The sequence below is a fragment of the Etheostoma cragini genome, unplaced genomic scaffold, assembly GCF_013103735.1.
Source record: "Etheostoma cragini isolate CJK2018 unplaced genomic scaffold, CSU_Ecrag_1.0 ScbMSFa_379, whole genome shotgun sequence".
Lineage (NCBI taxonomy): Eukaryota > Metazoa > Chordata > Actinopteri > Perciformes > Percidae > Etheostoma > Etheostoma cragini.
In genome coordinates this window covers 8068-20795 of record NW_023268093.1, presented here as the reverse complement: position 1 = coordinate 20795, position 12728 = coordinate 8068, and the positions used below count along the sequence as shown (strand labels likewise).

Sequence of the window (12728 nt, the reverse complement as noted above, 5' to 3'; positions counted from 1 at the left end):
GTAACCCTAAAGGACAGATGTTCATCATCAGGGAGAAACAACACTGTTAGACTTTGCTGTAATTTCTACAGTTGCTTACCACAAAACGCCCAATAAAATACCATAATTTTCTTTTCCGGTTAATTACTGTAATAAACATTGCATTATATGTATTAACATTTCATTTACAGTGATTAAGACTTTAAAATATACATTTTCATCATTTCATATGTAGAAAAACAACCAGTCACTAGAACAACTGAGAGAGACGGGAGGAAGAAGAAAGCTGGAAGAAGGTCTGACCCCTTGACCCACAGGAGCACATGATCCAATTCAACAATCTATCATCATACAACAAAAAGTATGTACAAGTGTACGTTTTGCAACCTGTGTACTCCGGAATTAGGAATATTCTGTACATGTGAAAAACATCAGCACATGGCAAACTATAGGTTTGCATGTGGAAAGGAGCAATGTCCCACTTCCTTTAAATAGGAACCACAAACACATACATACATATATACGTGTGTGTGTGTGTGTGTGTGTGTGTGTGTGTGTGTGTAAATAAAGGGCTGTATTTGAAGATTACTGCTCTTGATAATGAAAATTTTAAACCTGTTTTTCTTTTAATATTCTTCTTAAGGATCAACCCAGATGAGGTTGAAAGTGAGTACAAGCCACAAGACAAGCGTCGTCCAAAGAAAGGTGACAAGCATCAGCTCCAGAGTCCCCACTTTCCTCCAACGGCTCACCGAATTTGAGTAGAAGACACCAAACTAGGTTAGCATTTTCTTGTGTGATGTAATATAGTTAACATCAGAAAAATGATTACTCAGTAAAATGAAGTAGTGCAGCTACGTACCCTTCCTGCTCCAACAATGACACAACTAAATAATCTTGTATTTACCACTTGTGTAAGCATAGGTCCCAGTTATGCAGCAAAAGCTACAACGTGTTGTTTTAATTTTAAAGTTTTCCTAGTTTTTTTTTTATATATAAGTGACTGATAAGAATCAAACAATATTTGAAGTTGGTCCATTACTGAGCGAGAACACTGTGACCTGCAGCTTTCAAACCGGGCTCTAATGTAATCATATAGGGCAAATGTGTATTGTCAATTTCGTCCACTAAAAGTTCTGTTTTTGCCACTGATGGTGTCAAATTGTTATTTTAAGTTTCTGACACCATTTGGAAAGGATCTCTACAAAAATTGACCTTTTATTTAAAGAGGAAGATCCTTAGTTAGATCAGTTTTGTGAAAAGGCTCCAAAATCATCATCACGAAACCCATCGACAGACAGCAAAAGAAAGTAGAAAGAACCTTTGAATTATCTGGGCACTTCCCTACTGGTGACTTATTTTGTATGCTGTCATATTCAGTTTGCACAAGTTGTAAGTCCGTTAACAGTTTAGATGAGAGAAACTCATGACCATTTCTCTGCTTCTCATACAGTCCAGTATGGACCTCCTTACCAGAGCATCTCTGGATTGGAGGCTCCATCATGCCCTCTCTGTCCACCTTCCAGAAGATGTGGATCAGCAAGCAACAGTACCATGGGTCCGGCCTTCACAAATCCTTCTAAGCAGACTGTTCCTCCTTCCCCTCCCCCAACCAAAGCCCAACAACTTCAACTTTGTGGTAAAAACAACACCACATTTTGTATACATTTGCAAATACAGGTTATGTAGATTTCTGGGGGATTTAAAATATGTTCAATTCGTTTTGAGAGTCAATTCAAATGGTAACTACGTTGTTCAGACATGTGTTCACCTCCGAATTCTGCCCAGTGTTTAGCGCATATTTAGACATTGTTTTAGCATCGCTTGTATGTCAAATTTCTGTTATTTTGCACTTTCAGAGTTAAAACATATCTTGTTCCTGATGTTTGTACCTGAAAATAAAAATGTATTACCTTTATACATGGGCTAAAGTCAGTTTTTGGGGAATTTATTAAATTCAATAGCATTTATGTAAAATGTTTAAAATTGTTTGTACAGCCAATGCCAAATATTGTATGTGAACCACAATTACAGTAAAACTATACTACAGCAAGACAATTACAGTATCATTTAGCGATTTGTAATTACAATACGATTACTGTAAGGGTATTATACTGTTAAACTAAGTAACAATAAGGGTATTTGTACTACTGTAAAACTAAGGTACAGTAAGGGTATTATTACTGTACAACTAAGTTACAGTAAGGGTATTATTACTGTAAAACTAAGTTACAGTAAGGGTATTGTACTGTAAAAAACAGTGTACAGTTATGATACTGTAATCGGGTAGTTACAGTAACTTACTGGCAACGTGTTGCCAGTAAGTTACTGTAAGGGTATTTACTGTAACAAACAAGTACAGTTTTGATACTGTAATTGCAGAGTTACCGCAAAAATACAATAAAAAGTCTAACAGTGAAGCTGTAATGTAGCCCTACAGGACAGGTGTTCAGCATCAGGTAGAAACAAGCTGTAAAGTAACCCTGTAAACCTAAATAGAAATACACATCTTTTAAAATTCTGTGTTTTTCATATGGAAACATTATCCATACAGACAATATTCAAAAAAATGCTAATAATTGGTATTCTGCAAACATTTTGATATCATTCCATCCCTAAAACGTGTTGTTAGTAAATCAGTTAGTTTGTTGTTAGAATATCAGAACTACCTGTGGTTGAGTTGTAGGCGTTTCAGATGTTGGTGGGGACGTATCTGTAGATCAGGGGAGTGTCCGAGGGAACAGGTCCGATATGTAGTTCACCTTCAACCGCTAGAGAGGCTGAAAATGCAACCGATTGGACTGAGAGAGAGGCAGGGGGAGAGAGAGACAGAGAGAGAGGGGGGGGGGGGAGAGAGAGACAGAGAGAGAGAGAGAGGGAGACAGAAAGAGAGTCGGGGGAGAGAGAGAATTTTGATTTTTCAAGGAACTGTATTCTATCAATGTTCCTGCTCACATACACAGCCAAAGACAACTCTTTACTTTCCCTAAAATGTCTTCCTATGGCTTCTTCTCTCGGCAGCTGAAGGAAAATGATGAGAGAACAATACCTGGCGGTTCCTTCAGTTTATCCAGCTCAGTCTTCAGCGTGTCCACCTCAGCCTTCAGCTGGGCTCGTTCTGCAGGATCAGACACAGTGTCTTTGTCGGATTCATTTTTCTGCCCCTTCAGTTCATTTAGACGTTGCTGTTGAGCTACATGGATCAGTTGTCATTTATATCAAATGAATCTCAAACTATTTTGATAATCGATGAATCAGTTTGAGTAATTTATTATGTAAAACAGGTCAAACTTGTGTGATGTCAGTTTGTTAAATATTCATATATTTTCTAGTTTCTTCTCTCCTCTGGGAGAGGAAACTGAATTTCCTTGATATGTGAACAAAACGAGACATTTGAGGATGTCATCTCGGACTTTTGGGAAAAATGTATCCATATTTTAGAGACCAAACAACTCATCCATTCATCTAGAAGATATTCTACATATTAATCTACAACGTCATCCATTGATTTAGAAGATATTCTACATATTAATCTACAATCTCATCCATTCATCTAGAAGATATTCTACACATTAATCCACAATGAACATAATCAGTAGTGTCAGACCTAATTCCATCCCGATGTAAAGAGTTCCTGAGTGTACCTGTAGCCATGTCGGCCTTTAGCTGGACCAGCGAGGCGGTCATCTCTCTCAGAGCAGTGTAGATGTCTGGAGGAGTAGTCGGTTTACTTACAGAAGCTTCATTTGTGGAGACTGAGCCGAGCAGCAGCAACAGCGTAAAACTCCCAGAGATCTTCATTCTGTTGTGTTATGGCGTTGTTTCCCGTCAGGATGTAACTTCATATCATCTGGTTATGTTGAAGGTCCTTTTATTAAGTCAGGCTGTGGATTCCAGGGAATGAAGGGGGGGCAGTTTGGTCAGTGGGGCTGAGGACCTTATGGGGTAAAGTCAGTCAATGAATTTTGGTCCCACGGTAAATAGTTGGTCTGATGGCGCAAGAGATTGAGTAAAGATTCATCCTTTCTGTCTATAACACTAATGAATAACAGAGAAGGACAGTTGTTTTCCTCATAAAAACACTCAGGTCTTTTGATTTCATGCTATGCTGTTATAATAAAACACATAACTATAATAAAAATGTTTCCCCTCTGAATTAATCATCAGAAATGAGACTACCTCATATTTACAGATTCAGTACAACTTAACCAATGACCTGACATGGTGTATTATCAAATTAATAGCAACCACAACAATTTGTATTTGTACAACTACTTCCTGAAGATGATCTGTTTCAATCTTGCCTCGAAGAAATAATTCTCGTGGTCCAGTTTTCTGTTTTTGGGCCGATTGCGAATGAGGTCTGCCAGTCAAGCCCTGACGATGTTGTGGTTGCTTGTCAACAAACTTCTTTTTTTTTTTTTAGGGAGCGCCCTCTAACGGCGACCAGTTTAACAACAATTTAAATGTTACATATTTAAATGTTATAGGCCACATGCTCCCAATCCCTGTGAAACCAACTTTTTGACATGTGGAAATGGATTTGCAGTTTGAAGTGAGTGGGTCAGCTGATCTAGAGACGTGATGTTAACTGTGAAACAGTCACCGATTGGTTAGATTTAGGCACCAAAAACTACTCATTTAATTTTAGAAATCTCCTGTTGTGTGCTTCATGTTAGAAAGAGACTGAACCAGACAACGTCCAGAGAATCTCATGTGGACGTTTTGTAACAGCTTAACTTTCTGACGTTGAGTTTGATTTCAATAAGTTAGAGTTGAAACAAGAAGAAAGAAACGTTCACAGATAGTTGCAATGATATATTTTTATGTTGTTTTTATTATTTGATTAAAATGACATAAAAAAGAGAGAATCAGAAACATTGACCACTTTATATTTGGAGGAACATAGGCTCCTGTCTACTATTATTACTGATTATTTGGATGCAGATGAAATCAGATTAAATCTATGACGTGCTATAAAGACGTTTTTGAGACAACAACCTGTCACAGAGCTGCTGTTTCTGTCTCACATGGGGAACAGCAGGTGTCCACTGAAGGTGGTGTGGGGATTGTTGTTGTCATACACATTTAACAAGTGTTAAACGACAGACGCACAAACACTTTGTCTCCCGCCTCCAGCAACAGGGTGACGCCATTAGAAGAACTCATGAAACCGGCCGTCTGGGACTTGTAGGCCGCAAAAACATTCTCTGAGTTCTTGACCAGCCAAGCAGCTGTACCGCCGCAGTTTTCTTCATTGATATGAAACTCAAAGTGGTACGCTCCTCTCACCGGGGCAGTGAACACACCTGGTGTTAATATACAAGTGAAAGTATATTAGAGATGCACAATGAAACACATCATTGGCATCGGGCCAGTATTAAGAAAGAAACAAGCTGTAATGTTGTAGGTTATAACCATAACAACTAAATGCCTAACCTTAACCCTCACCCTAACCGTAACCATAACAACTAAATGCAAGTATACTGTATTCCCAGTTATTGGACCCCATGAATGTAGTTAAACGAGAAAACACCAACCACACACGCACAGACACACACACACGCTGCATTTTGTCTTCTCTCTACACACACTCACACACAGTCACACACACACTCACACACACACTCACACACACACACACACACACTCACACAACCAATCAGAAAGTCACTCTACGTTTCCGTACACACACACACGTTACCCGTGGATCTAATATTCTGTCTACTGCGAGGGTGTCTGTGCGCTCAGTGCCTCTGGAGCGTCACACACCGCCGGTGTGACCGAGCCAAAATGACAGCGGCTGCCTTCCCCCCCGCCAGGCTGCTGAATACCAGAGAACAGCCCCCACCGGGTCCAAACACAGGGCAGGGGGGGCGGGGTGACAGATGATGCCGCTATAAACACATCCAGCGTTCAGATGCCAATCATCAGCTGAGAGGAGATAATCACACGCACATTGTGAATAATATCTGTGAAATCTCCAGTTATTACTGTAGATTTTATATTTTACCGTAGAATGCTGTAAAGTTACAATGTCAAAACAAAGTGACAAATTGAAAAAAAGCATCAAAAGTGTTAAAAAAAGGGACAAAAACGTTTAAACCATCGATAAAAAGCATCAACTAAAGTGTTGATTTTCTGATTGCAACCTGCCACATAACAAGCGACAGCTTGATCAGGTAACTTTGTCTTAGGATATGCTTTGTAATAAAAAGGATTCAACATCTGAGATTCTGACTACAAATTGACTGAGCCCTGGGATTAAATCCATACCGGGAGTTGAACCGGGGCAAAACCAGGAATCCTAACCGCTAGCCCATATGGGAGTGTCTACATATGAACAACAGGGATTTCACGAATCAATTGAGAGTCTGGCTGGAAACAGGCCTTCTCTTGAATGTGAACGAAGACGGACAGTCAGGATTTAGGTTTTCCCAGCCACCCTGTCTCGTTATAGTTTTATAATGTTTAATCATAGGGACGCATATCATGTCTAGTTATTAGCATTATATGGTTTTTGACACATGCATATCAGGGCATAGGGTAAGTATGTAACTACAGCTCTGATTTAATAAAGGACCAATGACACAGATCTTACTGATCTTGCCGCAGACCTTCACCGGTTAAATACCGCTTCCCATACCGGGAGTTGACAGGTCTCACAGGCCTTCTCTTGAACGTGAACAAAGACGCTTCTTAAGTAAGTTTTATCTTGAAGCTTTTGAGTGGTCTTTAGGTTTTTATCTGCTTTAACTATTACCGAACAGCGGGGGCATGGAGCAGAGCAGAGCAGCCGTTAGGGAGGAATCCTCCTCTGTGTTCAGCTCCATTTTGAACTGGCGGTAAAAAACTTAATGTCAGAACTTTATGAAGAAGAGAAATGTTGACAGGTTGATTTCTGTTAAAAACAAATAAAAATAAAACATATACAGTATATGAAAAGCTGTCTTGGTTCATCTTTCCACTGTTCCTACAATCACCAATCTGGTCTGGTTGGAAACAAAGAGATCTAAACTAAAAGGATGTTCCTCTTTGACTAAAAGGTCTATCTCTGTAGGGATCCATCCCATAATGTTGTCACACACTTAGAATAGTGATCTGAGTCTGTCAGCAGCAACAACACAACCTTTAGTGGACGCTGACTTTACCTGGAATGTTTGGACATATTGCAGATTCATTTTATTTTTATTTAACCTTTATTTAACCAGGAACAATCCCATTGAGCTACAGTAACTCTTCTTCCAGGGAGTCCTGCCAAGACAGGCGGCAAGAAGTATCATATTACATAAAACACAAGACAGTGGTTCCATATTACACCACAAATCTCTATAGGTACTACAACACAAACAAGACCTTACACTTAACTCAAGCCAATGCATACATGCAACTTAAAAACAGGCCTCACTGAGATTGGAAATCAGATTGCTGGATTCAGAGTCCAGAGTGCTAACCTTTACACCATGGAACCTTTGAAGGTGATGCAAGTGTTTGCTAGGCAGTTTCTTTCATAATATCCACATGTGTGATATTGAAGGCACACAACAATCACAATGAAGCAAATATGATTGACCAACTTAAGTCATTTAATTAGCTAAGCGTTCAGAGGATGTGGGAAAAAGAAAATCAAGAACAGGTTTTAAAGGACTTGCCACAGACAGTGAATACAGCAGTAGATATGTCTTGCTTGACAATGGCAATACATTGCGTGGGATGTGAAGGCATCTTATTGACTTTGTAGCCCAATGTGCAATACAGGCTAAATCCTATGTTGGCAATCAAGAATCACAAATGTTTCAGTCCACAATGTCCACTTGAATCCAGAAATGTCCCTGCCAGATGGGAAATAGACTGACAATTGGGTCAACATTGTGCAATTATCTTCAGAATTTCCAACTGAGTCCACAAATATACCTGCCAGATGGGAAATAAACTGTTAACTGTCTTCATGGTCTAAACATGTCAAATATTGCCGTTCAATGCCCACATTGAGTCTAGATGTGTCCGTTTCGGTTCCTGATCCATGTTATTACCCCAAAAGATCACAACTAGGCCAAGGGCAACTGGACTTGGTAAAAGGTCCTCCGCAGAAGTTTTGTCTCCCATCCAAGAGACTTCTTTAGTTGTTTTTTTTACACAGAAAGGTTTGGACTCAGTGACCACTCCCCCACCCATATCTGACAATTGAAAGCTGTGGGGAAAGGGGGGTTTCAAAGCTAATAGACCATTCAACAAGCTATTCTGATGCACTATACTGGCCCATTCAGGATGAGCACTGTATACTCTGACTGCAGCAACAAAAGTTCAAATTTCAGTGAACCCTAATTTTTATGGTGATTACGAGACTGAATGCAAAGTGTGTATCCCCCATGTAATTTAAAGCCTATCACTTCCAGTCAATACTGTCAAATTTGGAGCTCCTTCCAGTTCCATAAACAACCAGGTGACTCCTCAACATGCCCCCACCAACATACTGTTTACAGTCTAAATGGCCAAGGACATTAAACATGTAAGCTTACTTTAAACTAGATGTGGAAAGTTGAAAGTTTGAGTTTTTTTTTCACCTGTGCTGTGGCTTAAAAACAGGTTCCACTGAGACTCGAACTCAGATCGCTGGATTCAGAGTCCAGAGTGCTAACCATTACACCATGGAACCTTTAAATGTGATGCAAGGGTTTGCTAAGCAGTTTCTTTCACAATATCCACATGTGTGACATTGAAGGCACACAACAATTACAACGAAGATAAAAAAGCAACAATTACTGGCCAACTTAACCCTTGTGTTGTCCTTTGTGTCACAGGGACATGTTTAGTTTATGTGACCTTTTGTACTATACTACCGCTTTCATTTCATGTCAAATGCCATCGTGACCTCATTCTTCGTGTCTTCATTTATAATGCCATCCTTGTTCGATGTCATCTTTCTACTACCCTTGAGGCCGCAGCCTCACCATTAGGTGTGTGTGTGTGTACGTGTATGTGTGTGTGTGTAAACGTGTGTGTGTGTGTGTGTGTTTGTGTGTGTGTTTATTAAAACAGATTCAAGGTTTGTTCGGGGCTCGTCAACAGGAAAAAAGTAACACACCTGTTGCCTTTCTGCTGGAAAATACAATGTTCAGTGCAAATCTCTTAACACAGACTGAAAATAAAGGATAAGAGATATATTTGTGGAGACGAGTTGCTTCCAGTACCTATGAGATAACACAATATTGTTCATGAAGGCACATCCGTCGTTTGGTATTCTGTGATGTGTCATTGGTTTGCTACCATTCTTAAAGAGATCCATACGTTGTAGTCAGGGTTCAAACGTGTACGGGGAGACCCCAGTGGATTTCTAGTCCATCGCCTTAACCACTCGGCCACAACAACCTGAAAAGCAGTGATATGCCTGTTCTCAAAAATGTTCAAAAACTTTTCATTTGGTTAGTAGTAGTCCCAGACACGGGCAAAGTGCAAATCGTTGTGCGCTGCCTGTGTCTGTGGATCCTCGTGGAGGAAGCTTGATTGATTGATATGCTTACTTATCTGTACCATAACAGAGATCTAATACTTTATCAAATCGGGTTGACAAATAAAGCAAGTAACCACACAATGAAAACTACTGCAATGACCAGGAATCGAACCCAGGTCAAGGGGTTGCAGGTTGCTTGGAAGGAAGGTATGCTCACCACTATACCACCATCACCGGACAATGCAGTTTTTTCATTTGCAACTATTACATAGCTGGAAGCTGGATGTAACTAGAATCATCCATCAATCACCTTGCTGAGAGGGAGGCTTAGCAAATTACCCCTAACCCCTGTAATGGGCACAAACCCTCTGGTCCCCCTTTTCAAAGAGGGGAACCACCACCCCGGTCTTCCACTCCTTAGGCACTGCGACAGACCTGTTAAAGAGGCATGTTAACCAAGACTATTGACATATCTGCTGAAACACCCATAAAAATGAGCATGAATACAGTTAAATAGATCTACTACAATGAAAACTGTACAATATGTACAAAGTGCTTGTTTGTGTCACATGAGGTCTACCACTACATCCCATAACCCTACCAGTCAGATTACAACAGGAGCTAAAATCTCATGTAGCTCTTTTAAAGACTCTACCATAATACCTGCTGGAGATGCCAGTGCCTCATACATGTAAAGCATGCGCTCTACCACTGAGCTACATCCCCTGATTATTTTTTAAAATTGTTTTCTGAGATATCTTTATTAATCCTTTTGGGATAACTCCCACAAGGATATTGAAATATCACTGAATAAAAGAAGAAATCTGGGTAAAACATGTAATATTAATGTTGTACATGGCTTCAAAACCTGTAAATACAACTGCTGGACAATACAACTGTACCTTCCAGTACCTATGAGATAATACAAAAAAAATGCTAAACCTGTTTGGCCAAATGTTCATAAACGTTTCAATTGGTTAGTAGTTACCAGACACGGGCAAAGTGCAAATCATAGTGTGCTGCCTGTGTCTGTGGATCCTCTTGGAGGCAGCTTGACTGATTGATATGCTCCCTTATTTGTACATTGATTGGAAATTGACATTGGACAAGTAACCTTTCTGGTTACTTCTTGACAAATAAAGCAAGTAACCACACAATGAAAACTGCTGCGATGGCTGGGAATCGAACCCAGGTCAACTGCTTGGAAGGCAGCTATGCTCACCACTATACCACCATCGCTGGACAACACAGTGAATGTCCTTAAAGCTTGGATTTGTCCTTTTTATTAAATTAAGGTATTCAGATAATTTTCCAAAAGATGATTGTTTAAATTCTTCTTTTTAGTCAACTGAAGCATGGGTTCCTAAACACATACATACCACTGTATACATGTATACCTGCATGCATTTCAAAATGTAGGCCAAGTATGTACTTAAAAAAAAGAAACAGAGCCGTATTGACACAAAAAAAGAAGTTTACAGCAGAAAGTACCATTTTAAGAACACACAGCAGACCTACAATGAAATTGTAATTGGGTCAACGTTGTGGAAATATTTTCAATATGTTTAACTAAGTCTAAGTCTTTGGAGCTCCTTCAAGTTAACATGAAGTACAGGTCACAGCTCATCATGCCACCACCAATATACTGTTTTCAGTCAAACAGCCAAGAACCCATTTGCCTAGATGTGGACAGTGTAGAGGTTGATTTTTTTACATCACCAGTACTCTGGCTTAAAACCAGGTTCCACCGAGACTTGAACTCGGATCACTGGATTTAAAGTCCAGAGGGCTTACCATTACACCATGGAACCACTGCTCTAAAAGGTAACACTGGTTTGCCAGGCAGCTTCTTCCATAATATTAACACTTATGCTATTGAATGCACACAACAATTACTGGCTAACTGTCATTTAGTAAGCTAAGCGTTCACACAGGATGTGAAACAAGAAAAGTCAAGAATAGGTTTTAAAGCTCTTGCCACAAACAATGAATACAGCGGTAGATAGGTCTACTGTGTACACATGGTAACTTTACATGGGTTGAAAATGCAGATGCTCACAAAAGGTGCGGCTGTACTTGCAATTCAGTATCTTGCGCAAATTAATGTCCACTTTAATGTAGAGAATAGCTGAGTTCAAGCTTCCCAATACCATGTCTCTGAAATTAGTTCTAGAGGGAAACAATTAATGTAAGAAACGGGAGTTGAACAATAAAAAAATAATACACAATAAAAAATCAACCTCTACACTGTCCACATCGAGGTTAACAGGTAAAACGGGTTCTTGGATGTTTGACTGAAAACAGTATGTTGGTAGTGGCATGTTGAGCTGTGACCTGTACTTCATGTTAACTGAAAGGAGCTCCAAATTTAGACTTAGTTGAACATATTGAAAATATTTCCACACTGTTGACCCAAATGACAGTCTATTTTCCATCTAGTAGGCACAGGTCTGGACACAGGTGGACATTTTGGACAGAAACAATGGTGGATCTTGATTCCCACCACAGGATTTAGCCTGCATTGCACATTAGGGTACAGACTCGGTAAGATGCCTTCACATCCCGCGCAATGTATTGTCATTGTCAAGCACATTTCAACACTGGTGACTTTCTTCCGTGTCCCCATAAACCCATATATTTGGGCTGACAAAAAGGAAACCTTCCTTTGATAACTATGACCTGGATGACTGAGAACCTACTATATCATGACATAGTTGACTTACCATATTATTACTTCTGTGAGAGATCCTATTACACTTTGTAATATTCAGTCAGCATGGCTGAGCGGTCCGAGTTGCTGCGTTCAGGTTGCAGTTTCCACTGGAGGTGTAGGTTCGATATTGGGGATATTGTTTTTGTTTTGTTTTTTGCTGTTCGCTGTGGTGGTGTACCTTGGGGGGGGGGGGGGGGGGGGGGGGGGGGGGGGGGGGGGGGGGGGGGGGGGGGGGGGGGGGGGGGGGGGTGATAAGATAAGTCGCTTGCAAGGGTTACACAATCATCAGCACACATTTGCACACCAACTTTCAACAATACATTCCCTTACCTACTTCACATGCGCTCCTTTGGGTGCTTGGTCATTTTTATCAAATATGGCTGCCAGAAAGGGATGGGGACAAAGATGGTGCATCCTGTTTAATTAGTTACACAATTAAGCAGTTACACTTATATTCCATGTTCTTCTTTTTATTTTATTAGCATGTTTATTGAGCTAAATTAGAGTCAATTAGGGTGTTTGTGGGGTTGAGGGTATTCTGGGGTTGTGTATATAAAGTAGTAGTAGATAGATATCAGAGATCCA

The 12728-nt window shown here is 40.0% G+C and overlaps 3 non-coding genes and 1 pseudogene across 3 annotated transcripts; all 4 read right to left on the bottom strand.

Moving 5' to 3' along the window:
- The window catches only part of LOC117940938, a 4951-nt pseudogene extending 1064 nt beyond the window's left edge, over window positions 1–3887 (bottom strand).
- A 4676-nt stretch (window positions 3888–8563) lies between these two features.
- On the bottom strand, window positions 8564–8635 carry trnaq-cug. Its single transcript has one exon. It is a non-coding gene; the product is annotated as a tRNA-Gln (tRNA).
- A 631-nt stretch (window positions 8636–9266) lies between these two features.
- trnas-aga lies at window positions 9267–9348 on the bottom strand. Its single transcript has one exon. It is a non-coding gene; the product is annotated as a tRNA-Ser (tRNA).
- A 1249-nt stretch (window positions 9349–10597) lies between these two features.
- On the bottom strand, window positions 10598–10669 carry trnag-ucc. The gene has a single exon. It is a non-coding gene; the product is annotated as a tRNA-Gly (tRNA).
- Between the last annotated feature and the right edge of the window lie 2059 nt (window positions 10670–12728).